Source organism: Perognathus longimembris, chromosome 3 (assembly GCF_023159225.1).
Source record: "Perognathus longimembris pacificus isolate PPM17 chromosome 3, ASM2315922v1, whole genome shotgun sequence".
In the NCBI taxonomy this organism is placed as follows: domain Eukaryota; kingdom Metazoa; phylum Chordata; class Mammalia; order Rodentia; family Heteromyidae; genus Perognathus; species Perognathus longimembris.
The window spans coordinates 74,438,453-74,454,024 of NC_063163.1; the positions used below are offsets into that span (position 1 = coordinate 74,438,453).

At 40.5% G+C, this 15,572-nt stretch overlaps 1 long non-coding RNA gene across 1 annotated transcript; it reads left to right on the forward strand.

Moving 5' to 3' along the window:
* The first annotated feature begins 222 nt into the window (after positions 1–222).
* On the forward strand, positions 223–14,725 carry LOC125348862. The gene is made up of 3 exons (XR_007210413.1): positions 223–312; positions 6,681–6,684; positions 14,615–14,725. It is a non-coding gene; the product is annotated as an uncharacterized LOC125348862 (long non-coding RNA).
* The last annotated feature ends 847 nt before the right edge of the window (positions 14,726–15,572 follow it).

Sequence of the window (15,572 nt, forward strand, 5' to 3'; positions counted from 1 at the left end):
CATTCTAACTGGAGTGAGGTGGTATCTCAGGGTTGTTTTTATTTGTATTTCCTTTACTGTCAAGGATGTTGAACATTTCCTCATATGTTTCTTTGCCATTTTTATCTCTTCTCTTGTGAAGTCTCTCTTTAGCTCCTTTGCCCATTTAATAATTGGTTTACTGGGCTTGGAGGGTGTTTTTTTGAGTTCTCTGTAGATGACGGATATTAAGCTTTTGTCTGTTGCTGTGCTGGTGAAGATCCTTTCCCATATGTTTGGTTGTCTTTCTAGTTTGGTGGCTATGTCTTTAGCTGTGCAGAAACTTTTTATTTTGTAGTAGTCCCATTTGTTGAGATTCTCCTCTATCTGTTGTGCCCATGGGGCTATATTCAAGAAGTTCCTTCTTGTGCCTATAAGTTCTAGCATCTTTCCTCCTCTGTCCTTCAGTAGTTTCAAAGATTCAGGTCTGATGTTGAGGTCCTTGATCCATTTTGAGTTGATCTTGGTTCATGGTGATAGGCTAGGGTCTACTTTGAGTTTTCTGCGTATGGCTGCCCAGTTTTCCCAGCAGCAGTAGTTGAAGAGGCTCTGTTTATTCCATTGTATGTCTTTAGCTCCTTTGTTGAATATCAGCTGACTGTAAGAATGTGGATTTATGTCTGGGTCTTCTATTCCATTGGTCTTCAGGTCTGTTTTTATACCAATATCAGGCTGTTTTTTTTTTTTTTTTTATGATGGCTCTATAATAGAGCTTGAAATATGGTATTGTGATACCTCCTGCACTCCTTTTTTTTTTTTTTGGCTAGAATTGCTTTGGATATTCTAGGTCTTTTGCTGTTCCATATGAATTTATGGGTTGCTTTCTCTATTCCAGTGAAGGATGTAGCTGGGATCTTGATGGGGATTGCATTGAATTTGTATAACATTTTGGGCAATATGGCCATTTTCATTATATTGATTCTGCCTACCCATGAGCATGGGAGATCTTTCCATCTCCTGTGTCCTCTTTGATTTCTCTTTTTAGATTTTTATAGTACTCATTAAGTAGGTCATTCACGTCTTTAGTTGGGTTAATCCCTAGGTAATTTACTCTTTTTAAAAAAGCTATTGCGAATGGTATTATTTCCATAATATCCTTTTCTGCTTGCACATTGCTGGTGTACAGAAAAGCTGCTGACTTTTGTGGGTTAATTTTGTATCCTGCTACTTTGCCAAAATGGTTTATTAGGTCTAGGAGTTTGGGGACTGAGTTTTTTGGGTCCTTCAGATATAAGATCATGTCATCTGTGAATAGGGATAGTTTGATTTCTTCTTTTCCAATGTGGATCCCTTTGATACCCTCCTCTTGCCTTATTGCTATGGCTAGGGATTCCAGCACTTTGTTGAAAAGAAGTTGGGAAAGTAGGCATCCTTGTCTTGTTGCTGATTTTAGAGGGAATGGTTTTAGTTTCTCCCCATTTAATATGATATTAGCAGTTGGCCTGTTGTATATGGCTTTTATTGTTTGAAAGAATGTTTCCTCTATTCCTGTCGTCTCCAGGGCTTTTAACATGTATGGGTGTTGTATTTTGTCAAAGGCTTTTGACAAAATACACCGGCTGAGATGATGATATGGTTCTTGTTCTTAGCTCTGTTAATGTAGTGAATTACGTTGATTGATTTACGAATGTTGAACCATCCTTGTGTCTGTGGGATGAAACCTACTTGATCATGATGTATAATTTTCTTGATCAGTTCCTGGATCCTGTTAGCTAATGTTTTATTGAGGAGCTTTGCGTCTGGGTTCATTAGTGATATTGGTCTGTAGTTCTCTTTTTTTTTTGTTGGGACTTTGCCTGGTTTGGGGATGAGTATAATATTAGCTTCATAGGATGAGTTTGGGATTTTTCCCTCTGTTTCTATTTCGCGGAAGAGTTTGAGGAGTATTGGTATTAGATCCTCAGTAAAGGTTTTAGAGAATTCATTGGTGAATCCATCTGGGCCTGAGCTTTTCTTTGTTGGGAGGCTCTTGATTACCTCCTGTATCTCACTGTAAGTTATTAGTTTTTTTAGTTGATTTATTTCTTCTTGATTCAGTTTGGGCAGTTTATACTTCTCTAAGAATTGATCCATTTCTGTAAAATTATCGTTCTTTAGTGAGTAGAGGTTCTGGAAATAGTTCCCTATGATTGTTTGAATATCGTGTGTATTTGTTGTAATTTTTCTGGTGGAGTACCTGATCTTACGATAATGAGTCTCTTCTCTTCTTCTTTTTGTAAGTCTTGCGAGGGGTCTGTCAATTTTATTTATTTTCTCAGAGAACCAGCTTTTAGTTTTATTTATTTGTTGAATGGTCTTTCCATTCTCAATCAGATTTATCTCTTCTTTAACCTTTGTGATCTCTTTCCTCCTAGTCGTTTTAGATTCAATTTTTTCTTGTTTCTCCAAACGTTTTAGCTTCATCATGAGATTATTCACTATCTGATTCCATTCTTTTAATGTCTGCAATGATCTTGCCCCTCCGCAGTGCCTTAGCGGTATCCTGTAGATTTCTTTGTGAGGTATTTTCATTGTCGTGTGGCTTATGAATTCGTTAATTTCATCCTTAATTTTCTCTGTGACCCAAGTGTTAAGTAACAGTGAGGTTTAGCCTCCAAGTATTTGTGTAGCCTCTGTGGTATCCTTTGTTATTGAGGGTTACCTTGATTCCAGTATGATCAGATATAATACATGGGATTACATCAATACTCTTGTATTTGCTGAGGTTCTTTGTGTGGACTATGACATGATCTATTTTGGAGTATGTTCCATGGGCTGCTGACAAGAATGTGTATTGGTTCTCTGTATGGTGAAAAACTCTGTACAGATCTGTCAGATCCATTTGGGATATTGTGTTACTTAGGTCTTCGTCTCCCTTGCTAATTCTGTGTGTTGGATCTGTCTCTTGGAGAGAGTGGAGTATTAAAGTCTCCCACTATGATTGTGTTTGGGGCTATCTTTTTCTGTACTTCTGTGAGAATTTGTTTGACATATTTACTTCCATTTCTTTCTTGACCTCCTGAAGTTCCTTTGAGAATTCCATTCTAAATTCCTGGAGTTGCTTTTGGAATTCGTTCCTGAGGCTTTTGGTCATTTCTGCTATCAATGCCTCAAGTGTTTTTTTATTCTCTATCTCCTCTTTGGTTGTACTGTTTTTTGGAGCTGGCGAGTTGGCTTGACCTTTCATCAAGTTTGTAATATTTCTTTGTGATTTACACATCTGGGATGAAGGAGTTATGTGTTCTTCATTTGTCCCTGTACTTCTTATTGGGAGCCTGTAGTTGGCGGCCTTGGCTTGGCTTTGTGCTGGTTCTGGCGGGTCTGCCAGCCAGGACTTGTTTGTATCCTGGCTCTGGGTTTGAGTTCTGCCATTGAACCTTACTGCCCTATGGATGAGTGTGACCATCTTGGTTGTTGCCAATGCAGTCACCCTCTCCACAGTTAAGGGTGGGTAGGTTCTGTGGCTTTCTCTGCAGGTTTGTGTTCTGCCACCATGCGGTGCTGCCCCTTGTGAGCCCCTGTTGGGGGTTTGTGGGTCACCGATTCGGTGTGGTGTGGAGACTTTTCTCTTTTTTCTTTCTTTCCCTGCTAGTTGCTGTGGGTCAGGAGTGCTCACCTCTCAGAATGAGTTTTGCTGCTGAGGGGTGGCTCGCCCACCTGTATGGAGTGCGTCCCTCAGTGTTGCCACTGAGGAGTAGCCTGCTCATGTGTGTGGAGTGTGCCTATCAGAGCGGGTGTTGCCTTTGAGGGGCGGCTTGCCCACGTGTGCGCTCCCATGGGGGAGTGGGTGCGGGGCCCTCCTCCTGCAGGGCTAGTACACTGACCCACGCGGGCCTTCTGTGGGGCATGTGTATGTGAGCTCTCATGCCTCTTTTGGGTGCATGCTGTCCTGGATTGTTAGAGGGTGTTTGTGCCCTCTGGAGATTCTGCTGTGAGGTGGTATGTGTGACCTCAAGCTGGTCCAAGTGTCTGGGCAGGGCATGGTGCCCACTGCCTCTCTGTGCCTCCGCTGTGAGGGGCATGTGTGCTCTGGCCCAGGAGACCCTGCTGGGCTGGTATTGCATGGGAGCATGAGTGTGTCTGCTGTTCAAAAAGTCCACACAAACCCAAGCGCCTCAGCCAGAGGTCAAGTGCCCAACAGTCCTCGGGTCCCTGCTGGGGGGTGGGCTGGTGTATACAAATTCAGGTGCCCCATTTGGGTCTTTGGGGGACACTGGCCTAATGTGTCTCCCCAGGCGACTTTGTTGGGAGTTGGTCCACCTGCTGCTAGCTCCTGTGTTCTCCCAGGAGCTGTAGGGTCCTATAACCACCAGGTATGGGGCTCTTTTGTTCCCTTCAGTCAGGGAGGGTGAGGGAGGGAGCTCTGGTTTCTTTGTCCCCTTGCAATGAGGTTCATGTCAAGCTTTGGGCCAGAGCTGATCTCCCCTTGAGGGGGATGGGGAACTTACTGGTCCTGGAGGGTGTGGAGGGTGTGTGTGTCCCGAGATGCTGTGGGATTTTCTGGGACAGCGAGTGGTGGTGGTGTGGCGGTGGCAGTCTCAGCTCTCTGGGTCCTCGGTGCCCAGCTCCCTCACTATTGTTTGGTCCCAAGTGATTTTTTTTTTTTTTGGCCAGTCCTGGGCCTTGGACTCAGGGCCTGAGCACTGTCCCTGGCTTCTTCCCGCTCAAGGCTAGCACTCCGCCACTTGAGCCACAGCGCCGCTTCTGGCCATTTTCTGTATATGTGGTGCTGGGGAATCGAACCTAGGGCCTCGTGTATCCGAGGTAGGCACTCTTGCCACTAGGCTATATCCCCAGCCCCCCAAGTGATTTTTTAACAACAGGTAATCTATGGCAGATCTATTTCACAAAATTCCTGTTTGTCATTCCCTCATTCGCTGATTTGTTTCTTCTAAAGTTATAGCCATGATATTTGTAATCTTCTTGAAAACACAAGTTAGGTATGAGGGACAAGGTAACAGTACAAGAAATGTATCCAGTGCCTAACGTATGAAACTGTAACCTCTCTGTACACCAGTTTGATAATAAAAATTTGAAAAAAAAAAAAAAAAGAAAACACAAGTTAGCTGGCTGAGTTCTTTCTGGACACCTACTACAAGTCCAGGGATGGGCAGAACAACAGCTGCAGCTAGATCCAGTATTAGCAGTATAGTTTCATTATTCCAGTGAGTCAAAATGTTAACTAAGGCACTATCCTTTCAACATAACAGAGTTGTGAATAACTGGTAAATTCTGACTATGAGGCAAATGCACTGTGGCAATTTTTCCTATAAGAACATTGTCTTGTGGGTAGCTTTTCATTATTTTGGAACAAATATATTTCCCTTCATCATTGGGAGAATCCATGAGTTTAACTATAGCAAATTGTACCTTATCTCTCTGAGACTGGTAGGGGAAGTTTATCCAGGCCCCCCCTCCCCCCCCAGCTTATTCTGTCTAAATATATTAATTGCATCTTTATACCACTGGACAGGTCCTGCTTCTGAGTTGTTACATATCTCAGTACAATTTAAGTACAATGGCCTACCCAACAAAGGAACCCCCCAAACAGAGGCTTGTACAGAGCAAGAGGCAGTAGTGTATCCCTTTAATGTCCTTTTCTTGCCTTATTGCTCTGGCTATGGATTCCAGAACCATATTGAATAAGAGCAGAGTGAGTGGGCATCCTTGTCTTGTTCCTGATCTTAGGGGAAATGGTTTTAGTTTTTTCCCATTTAGTATGATATTACCTATTGTTCTGTGGTATATGGCTTTTATTGTTTTAAACAATGTTCCTTCTATTCCTATTTTCTGCAGGTCTTTAAACAAGAATGAGTGTTTTATTTTGTTGAAGGCTTTTTGGGCATTGACTGAGATAATGATGTGATTCTTGGTCTTAGCTCTGTTAATGTAGTTAATTACATTTATTGATTTGCATATGTCAAACCAGCCTTGCATCTGCAGAATGAAGCCTGCTTAGTTATGATGTATACTTTTTAAATCTGTTTCTGGATTCTGTTATCTAATATTTTGTTGAGGAGTTTTGCACATGTGTTCATAAGTGAGATTGGTCTGTAATTCTCTCTTTTTTTTGTTGGATCCTTACCTGGTTTTGGGATGAGTTTGATATTAGCTTCATAGAATGAGTTTGGGATTTCTCTCTCAGCTTCTATTTCATGGAAGAGCTTGAGGAGTATTGATACTAGCTCCTCTTTAAAAGTGTTATAGAATTATGTGGTGAATCCATCTGGGCTCTTCCTTATTGCAAGACCTTTGACTGCTTCCTGTATCTTGTTGCAAGTTATTGGTTTATTTAATTGAGGTATATCTTCTTTGCTCAGTTTGGACAGATTGTATTTCTCTAAAAATTCATCCATTTCTGTAAAGATTTCATTCTTTAGTGAGCATAGGGTCTGGAAATAGTTGTTTATGATTGTCTGAATGTCCTCAATGTTGTAATTTTCTGGTGGAATCTTTGATCTTATGGATTTGGGTCTCTCCTTTTCTGTTTTTTTGTTGGTCTTGCAAGGGGTCTGTCAATTTTGTTCATAGTTTTTGAAAAAAAACACCCAGCTTTTTGTTTTATTAATTTCTTGTATAGTTTTTTAGTTTCTATTTCATTAATTTCTTCTCTAATCTTTATAATCTCTCTCTTCCTAGTGGCTTCAGTGGAATTACTCTAAGTACCTCCTTTTGCTGTGCAGATAGGTAGGGGGAGTTAAATATTACTGGAAAAATTTGCCTTCTTCTTTTTGCCCCTGTCTGTAAAATTAGGAGGTGTTTTGAATTAGGAGAGCTTTTAACAATTTTTTCTTTTTTGTCAAAATCCAATGTGTATATTTTAGAAGTAAAAAGTCCTTCCCTTTTTGATACAGGATATGTTGAGTATGTTTTTGTAGCAGTTGCACCTCCTGTTGAGCCTGACTACAATTGTTACAGAAGTTCTGTATTTAAGGCAACTTATATACTTGGAGAATAGACATATTGCATATGTCAAACATACACTGAAGACATATTGAGCACATATTAAACCCTTGCTATGGGTTTTGAGAGGCTGAGGATTTGTGGCTTCCTGGCTGGGACAGCCATTTAGGAGCTGTTTGATAAAGGACTTAACAAATTTGTTTTAAAGTAAAAATTAGCATTTTAGCTAAAAGATGCTTATCTGAAGGACCTTGACATGAACATTTAAGTGAACTTTGGCTGAGTTACTACTCAGGTTTATGTTATTGAAACTTTAACAAACTTAGAGTACGTGACAATTATTTTCATAGGTGGACATAAAGAATGAGATGCTGACTTTACATTTATATATTCATTTTTGTTGTGTGGTAAAATATACCTTAAATCAGATATACAACCAGTCATGAGAAAATAGAGAAGCCACATCCTGAAAGTTTGAATTTTGTGGTCTTTGTTGGGATGTTAGCAGTCTGCAGGTGGGCCAATTACAAAAACCTGCATTCCAGAACAAGGCTTGTACCAAGCATTTTAAGACAAAGGTCACATGTTGGGTGGAGACCAAGCCTCAGCAAAGCATTATACAGAAACACAGAACAAGGAGCAGGGCTCCCTGGGGCTAAATGACAAAATATATCTACATACTTCCAAAAGCAGGGCCCTCCTGGGTCTATCCATTGAGTCAGGCCTCTTCAATTTAAAGAATGGCTTGTCTCACCTCTAGGCCTTGGATTTGGGTGGACAGCCTCTTATCTCCTGGCAGGGTCTAAGATGGCTGTGAAAACAGCCCCCAATACCTGGCCAGGTGTCCATATGGCTGTGATTCAGTTTGAAAGTGACCAACCCATGGAACAGAGCCAGAACAAGCTTTGTTTCAGGCTAAGGTTTCTTATAAAGCAAAAATGAACGCCTGGGGCTAACTCAGCTTGAAAGTGAGTCGCCCTGAGCCTTAGTTGCAAGGGCTTATTAAGGCAAAAAGCACAAACAGGTACAAGCAAGCTAATTTACAGAAGTGGAGCTTAGCAGTTATTTTCAAGCAAGCAAACATACAGAAGCCAAGGTTGTGACTAACTTCATCTTGACATAGGACAGCTGTAGTCATAACCTGTTTTCTCCTTTTGTTGTGCAGCTGAAATCTATCAACCATTTTGGAGATGGATTCCAGGCAGGCCATTTGGTGATAGATCAGGGGGTAAGAATGAGGTCCTGCCCAGAATCCATAGGAGTTGCACAATTTCCCAAAACCAAGACATGGGTAGGGTAGGTACTGGACATTCTGAGAACTGTGCAAGTTTTTGAGCAACTGTGACCAAAACACGAGGAAACTCCAGGCATCCTTGCCTTAAAGCAAATTAGGGTTCCATTCTTACACTTCATTTCATTCCCTCCTTTTCTTTTTCCCAGATTAAATATTTAATCTGAGTCACTGGATCATTATTTGTTTTCAGGGCCATAAGTTTTATGGCCTTTTTTTTAAAACATATTTAGTAATGGCATTAATAACAGAAGGCCCAATTAGTAATGCTAGGAATAATAGGATTGCTGTTCCAGCCAGGGGCAGATAACAGGAGTGCAAGAACATGAGAACATTGACTGATACTGATTTTCTCCTTCTTGCTTTCTGTTATATTTTCACCTAATACTAAGCTTTCCCTAGTAATTCCTGGTTTTTTTTAAATCAAATTTTATTGACAAGGTGATGTACAAAGGGGGTATAGTGACATAATAAGGTAGTGAGTACATTTCTTGTCATATTTGTTATACCCTCCCTTATTTTTCTTTCCCTTCCCTAGTTCAGGTAAACATACATACAATATCCAGTGTACCAAAATCATATATAGTAACCACATGGGGTATGCCAAAGGAAATTCACCTAGTACATTAAACATAATGACAACAATAAAACCATCCTGTTTCCTTCTCTTGGAGTTCATTTTGGTTAGCCTCATCTTGTAAAATCATATGTACATAGCTGTTCAGCTCTTGTGATCCTCTGATAGGTCTATCCTAGACCTTTTTATGTTTATTTAGTAATTATTTGGTTTTAGATACATAATGTAAAGTCACCGACCCAAACATGTGGAAATACCATTTGAAAAGAAGTTTCTTATTTTATAGACATGATCTCTACTGTTCTCCCTGCCCCCAATAATTCCTGATTGATTGGCATAAAAACAGCAGTCTTTCCTTAAAGACAACTTGATTCATGAGGCACAAATTCAGCCCTCTCCTATTTTTCAGGGCCATCTCAGCAAAGGAATCAAGCAGTTACATACATTTACATGAGGAAATCTTCCTGGTTTATATTTGGATGACATCATACAAGCCCTTTAACCCCACAGATACAGATAAACATAGAGCATAATTCCACATCAATGCACCAATTCTGACCCTATTTGTATTTTAGCCAACTTAATTACATACCAACTTTACTCATAAGCTCTAATTTCAGACGTACTCATACCATATGCTACATAATCAAACTTTCTGGGGATTGTCTCTCCCTTTTAACATACTAAACCCTTTCTAATCTAAAGCAAATCCTTTGTTTCCCCAATTCTCTTTTCAAAGTCTTTCCTTATCACCATTCATGCCCTCTTCTACTTAGTCACACCATCAGCGACTTATGGGGACATTCTGTGGTTATTGAGACAACCCTTACTTTTCAAATCCCTTTCTTATCCAGAGGAAACCATGTTTATTTCCTCAATCCCTTTCCCAAGGCTTTCTTTAGTAATTTCCCTCTTTCTTTACATTTCCTTGAGCTTATTTATGGCTTGAGTTTAAAACTGTCCACATTTTTCCTTTGGCTTTTGGTATCCAGTTATCTCAGATTTGCCTCAGGGAAATTTACTGTGACTCCACCCACAGGCTTCTGGGGAGAGTGAAGCTGAGACAAAGACTAGTCCAATGGAACTGCAGCTCCTAGGCTTGCACCTAGAAAGAGACAGGTTACTATCGTATCACATCCAATTACCATGAGGATGTTACATTTTTAGAGTGGATTTCTCCCGTTTGCTGTGCCCTGAAGTGCCTAACATTGTCCAGTTATATCCAATATTCTTTGTAAAGCTAGTCAATTTCAGTCAATTGGGAGGAGTAGGAAGGTTACCACAGCAAGAATGTTCCACAAAAATCTTAATTTCAGCAGACCCAAAGCAGCCATCCAACAGGAATCAGCTGCATGTGATGGGATTCCGTCTGCTTTTACCACAGTAGAGGTGGTCAAGGTGAATGTAGATTCCTCTAGATTACTCTCAGGCTCTCCTTGATCTTAACCCCAGTGGACTGGGCAAGGGCCGTGGTGGTGGTAGGCAGCAGTGTCTTCCAGTGGATCCCATAGAATATTACACCTTCTGATGGGTTACCTGTAATTTTCTGCATAGACTGGTTAAAGAAGGTTAATCTAAGCCTTGACTTTAGTGAAATCTAATACTTTCCTGATTTCTTTTAAACGACACTGGTATTTGCAGGCTGGCACCCCATTGATTTTCCTGACAGCTTTAGGCAATGGCCCTTGGGTAATTTTGCCAGGGCAATAACTTTTAGTAATCAGTTATTTCCAGTAAGGTTATTATCTTTAGGCAGACATAGAAGGATTGGCCTATAACCATATCTCACTAGTGCAGTCTCCACCCTTGTACACTTGTTAGCATTGTTTTTCCTGCCTCTTCCTTTAATACCTGCCTCATTTTCCAATTTTTTTTTCTGGTTCCTTGATCTTAAAAGGTGAGTTGATGGGTGAAGATCATCCATCATCCCACTGCACAGACCTCTTCTTGTGCTACAGCATTGTAGCCTTTTTAGTACATGAGTTTCAAAAGCATTTTCATGACTGGCTGGGGAAACTCATCTCTGATGACCAAACGATGCCTAAATTATTTTGCAGTCCTTAGACAGATCTCAATAAGGACACGATCTCAGGTCCACAAGCTTCCTTTCCTGAACAGATGTGCCGGCTCATGGTTCACTGCCAGTTAGGGCTTTGAGCAGATGCAGGGAGTTGGGATTTTTAAACTATTCCCCCATTTGACAACCTTAGTTTTTTGACCTTAGTTTCCTGTTATTACAGATGACTGGCAAGGTCATGCCCAATTACTTAGTAGAAGACATGGGCATTAGAAAGGCATGCTTACAAACTGTTCTCCAATGACATTTCAGTTCTGATTAACTTTCAAAGGGTCAAATACAAGTGGCTGCAGGATTTGACACCATCTCTGCCATCCAAGGAGTGGTTTACTACCTCTGGATGTTCCATCACTTTTGTCCCAGAAGTGACTTCCATGCTGGGATAAATGCACCTTTGGCATTTCCCTAGGTCAGTCACTATACTTGAACTCAGGGCCCGAGTGCTGTCCCTTAGTTCTCCAGTTCAAGGCTAGCCCTCTTACACATTGAGCCTCAAGGCAACTCTATTTTCTAGCACTCTGCTGACTGATTATAGACAGACTCTCATGGACCGTTCTCCTCCCAGGATGACCTTGAACCGCGGATTTCAGATCATGAGTGTGTACATAAGGTCACTTTACTCCAATTATAAGCATCAAGGTGTTCAACACAGAAGTAGTTTCTAAGCATGGTCTTACCTAGAACTTTTTAAGGTCCAAAGTTATATCTGACAAACTTGTAAGAATCATCTGTCCTTCTTTGTTGATCTGTCTGCAATTTTTTAAGAAAACCTTCAGGGCAAACTGGAGTAGCAATTAAACAATTATTTTGGTAGCCGTAATTTTTCCTTTACCCAATTTGAAACAACCATTTAGGACAATTTCACTTCCAATTTTCATATCTAGAAATCCATCCTTGATTTTTAAAGCCCTTTACTAACCCCTGCTTTAACCTATACACTTTAGCTTTCACTTGCATTTGAAGAACTCTGAAACCTAGAGGCACTAGATACAGGCCATTGCCTCTGGGTGGATTGTTATAGAAGAGCCATTTAAAAAAAAATCTGAGTTAGTCCAGAACACCTCTGAACTCAAAGGACAGTTTTCCTTAATGCAAGAATTACAAGCACCAGAATTACAAACACAAGAATCCATACTTAGCATCTTTTCCCTTTAAAGAAATACATCCAAACTGCAAAATAGCATAGGAATTAAATTTCATCATTCAGATTATTGTTTTAACCCACTTTTTAAAGATTTTTCCTTTTTTTTTTTTTTTTTTTTTTGGCCAGTCCTGGGCCTTGGACTCAGGGCCTGAGCACTGTCCCTGGCTTCTTCCCGCTCAAGGCTAGCACTCCGCCACTTGAGCCACAGCGCCGCTTCTGGCCGTTTTCTGTATATGTGGTGCTGGGGAATCGAACCTAGGGCCTCGTGTATCCGAGGCAGACACTCTTGCCACTAGGCTATAACCCCAGCCCTTCCTATTTTTAATACACACCAAGAAGCTGTTTTAGAAATACCAAACAAATAATCACATTGACAATTTTCACATCGACAGTTTTCCAATATCCATATGCAAGGAAGACAAAGCTAGGCCATCATTGTCCTGTCCTACAGAAAGGGTATATACTCATCTGACTCCTTCGGGCTTGATGAACTGCCTTTGTGCCAGATTACTCTCTTCCCCATGTGTGGACTTCCCCTATGGCCTGTCCCACCATGCGTGGACTCCCCCTAGGACCTGTCCTATCATGTATGGACTGGCTAAGCTGCTCTTTTACTAGTTCAGGCCCTCACTCCTGAGCATAGACACACAGGCCCATCCTATGTGTTTTTTTCCATTTCCTCTTGATCTCCGACTAAGATACCCAAGCAGTTCTTTAAGAGTGATAAACAAAGTTTTATATCTAAACTTCTGACATTTAGTCCCAAATTTTTAACAGTGGAAGGAAAAAACTTGAAGTTTCTAATGCCTTTTAGCTAAGGCAGATAACTTGATTACAGTGCAAACAGCCTAACACATTAAGATACCAAAAATTTAATCTACAAATTAAAGAAATTTTTCCCACTATTGTTCCTCTTTAAAACAATACAATAATCCTTTAAAACATTTGGTAATGCCCAAACTTGATGACCTTTTTGGAGTTTAAACTTAAACTCACCCACTTTTACATGATACTAACAGTTTTAATCTGGAACATGTTCATACACAAACACACATATTCCTGCAAAAGATAAAAAAGTGTGCAAAATAAATATCAGGCACAGATTTTGTAGTAGCAACAGGTATTTTTGCCAATTGTACTCTTTTTTATTTTTTAAATTTTATTTATTAATTGAACACAATTTTTTTTGACAAGGTGTTGTGCAAAAAGGGTACAGTTACATAGTAGGGCAGAGTGTACATTTCTTGTGATATCTTACGCCTTGTTTTTCTTTCCCTTCTCTAGGTCAGGTAGACATTTATACAATATACAATTTATCAAGAACATATACAGTAGCCACATGGCCAAGCCCAAGAAAATTCGCCTAGGGCTTTAAATGTAATGTCAATATTAAACAATATGTCGACAGTAGACTTATATGAACGTACATACATAGCTTTTGAGCTATTGTATTCCACTGAGAGGTCGATTTTTGACCTTTATATGTTGAGTAGTTGTTTGGTTTCAGTTATATACTGTTGGGTCACTGCCCCAATCCTGTGGGAAAAACCACTTGACAAGCAGTTTTTGGTTTCACAGACTTGGTCTCTACTGTCTCTCCATCTCCCTTTGTTTTTTTTTTTTTTTTTTTTTTGGCCAGTCCTGGGCCTTGGACTCAGGGCCTGAGAACTGTCCCTGGCTTCTTCCCGCTCAAGGCTAGCACTCTGCCACTTGAGCCACAGCGCCGCTTCTGGCCGTTTTCTGTATATGTGGTGCTGGGGAATCGAACCTAGGGCCTCGTGTATATGAGGCAGGCACTCTTGCCACTAGGCTATATCCCCAGCCCTCCATCTCCCTTTGTTAACAGTCATATATCAGGGAGATCATGCCCCTTTGTTTTCTGTGTTCTAGGCTTGTCTCGCTCAACATTATTTGTTCGAGTTCTGACCATTTCCCTGCAAATAACAATATTTCACCATTCCAAATCGCTATGTAGTATTCCATTGTGCATAGGTACCATATTTTTTGGATCCATTCATCTGTGGAGGGGCATCTGGGTTGTTTCCATATGTTGGCTATTGTGAATTGTGCCGCGATAAACATGGAAGTACAAATGTCTTTTTGATATCTTGGGTTTTGCTGTTTAGGATAGATGCCTAGGAGTGGTGTGGCTGGGTCATAGGGTAGGTCTATATTGAGCTTTTTGAGAAACCTCCATACTGTTCTCCAAAGTGGTTGTACTAATTTGCACTCCCACCAACAATGGAGAAGGATTCCTCTTTCCCCGCACCCCCTCCAGCATTTGTTGTTGTCTGAGTTCAGAATATAGGCCATTCTAACTGGAGTGAGGTGGTATCTCAGGGTTGTTTTTATTTGCATTTCCTTTACTACCAGGGATGTTGAACATTTCCTAATATGTTTCTTTGCCATTTTTATTTCTTCTCTTGTGAAGTCTCTCTTTAGCTCCTTTGCCCATTTCCTAATTGGTTTATTGGGCTTGGAGGGGCTTAGTTTTTTGAGTTCTCTGTAGATGACAGATATTAGGCCTTTGTTGCTGTGCTGGTAAAGATCCTTTCCCATATGGTTGGCTGTCTTTCTGTTTTGGTGGCTATGTCCTTAGCTGTGCAGAAACTTTTTAATTTGTAGTAGTCCCATTTGTCGAGTCTTTCCCCTATTTGTTGTGCCCCTGGGATTATATTCAGGAAGTTCCTTCCTGTGCCTATAAGTTCTAGCGTCTTTCCTACTCTGTCTTTCAGTAATTTCAAGGATTCAGGTCTGATATTGAGGTCCTTGATCCATTTTGAGTTGATCTTGGTGCATGGTGATAGGCTTGGGTCTACTTTGCGTTTTCTGCATATGGCTGCCCAGTTCTCCCAGCACCAGTAGTTGAAGAGGCTCTGTTTATTTCATTGTGTGCTCCTTTGTCGAATATAAGCTGACTGTAAGAGAGTGGTTTTATTTCTGGGTCTTCTATTCTATTCCATTGGTCTTCAGGTCTGTTTTTATACCAATACCATGCTGTTTTTGTTATGATGGCCCTGTAGTAGAGCTTGAAGTCTGGTATTGTGATACCTCCTGCACTGCTTTTATTGCCTAGAATTGCTTTGGGTATTCTAGGTCTTTTGCTGTTCCATATGAATTTATGGATTGTTTTCTCTATTTCAGTGAAGAATGTGGCTGGGATTTTGATAGGTATTGCATTGAATTTGTATAACAATTTGGGCAATATGGCCATTTTCACTATATTGATTCTGCCTACGCATGAGCATGGGAGGTCTTTCCATCTCCTTGTGTCTTCTTTGATTTCCCTTATTAGATTTTTATAGTTTTCATTAAATAGGTCCATCACATCCTTGGTTAAGTTGATCCCTAGGTACTTTATTCTTTTTTTGGCTACTGTAAATAGAATTGTTTCCATAATTTCCTTTTCTGTTTGTATATTGCTGGTGTACAGAAAAGCTGCTGACTTTTGTGGATTGATTTTGTATCCTGCTACTTTGCCAAATTGGTTTATTAGGTGTAGGAGTTTGGGTACTGAGTTTTTTGGGTCCTTCAGATATAAGATCATGTCGTCTGCGAATAGGGATAACTTGATTTCTTCCTT